Source organism: Morone saxatilis, unplaced genomic scaffold, assembly GCF_004916995.1.
Source record: "Morone saxatilis isolate NCDOM2014 unplaced genomic scaffold, NCSU_SB_2.0 Contig1, whole genome shotgun sequence".
Taxonomy (NCBI): domain Eukaryota; kingdom Metazoa; phylum Chordata; class Actinopteri; family Moronidae; genus Morone; species Morone saxatilis.
In genome coordinates this window covers 21,442,770-21,443,008 of record NW_023339651.1, presented here as the reverse complement: position 1 = coordinate 21,443,008, position 239 = coordinate 21,442,770, and positions in this window count along the sequence as shown.

Genomic DNA, 239 nt, shown 5'->3' with positions numbered 1-239 from the left:
CTTCCTTATAACTACACAGAAGTGTGAGTAAAGAGCAAGAATATATCTGGCTTAAGAACTAACTGTCTGTCTTTAAATTGATGGGTTATTTCAATTTTCTATATGCCAAACCTTATGAAATACATAATGATTCCTTTCTCACTGTTGGCAAAACAGAAAATACTAGGCACACAAAATAGTCTTTAACAACCTGCACACACTATTCAATCAACTAAAGATTATTTTCATTAATGATTAAT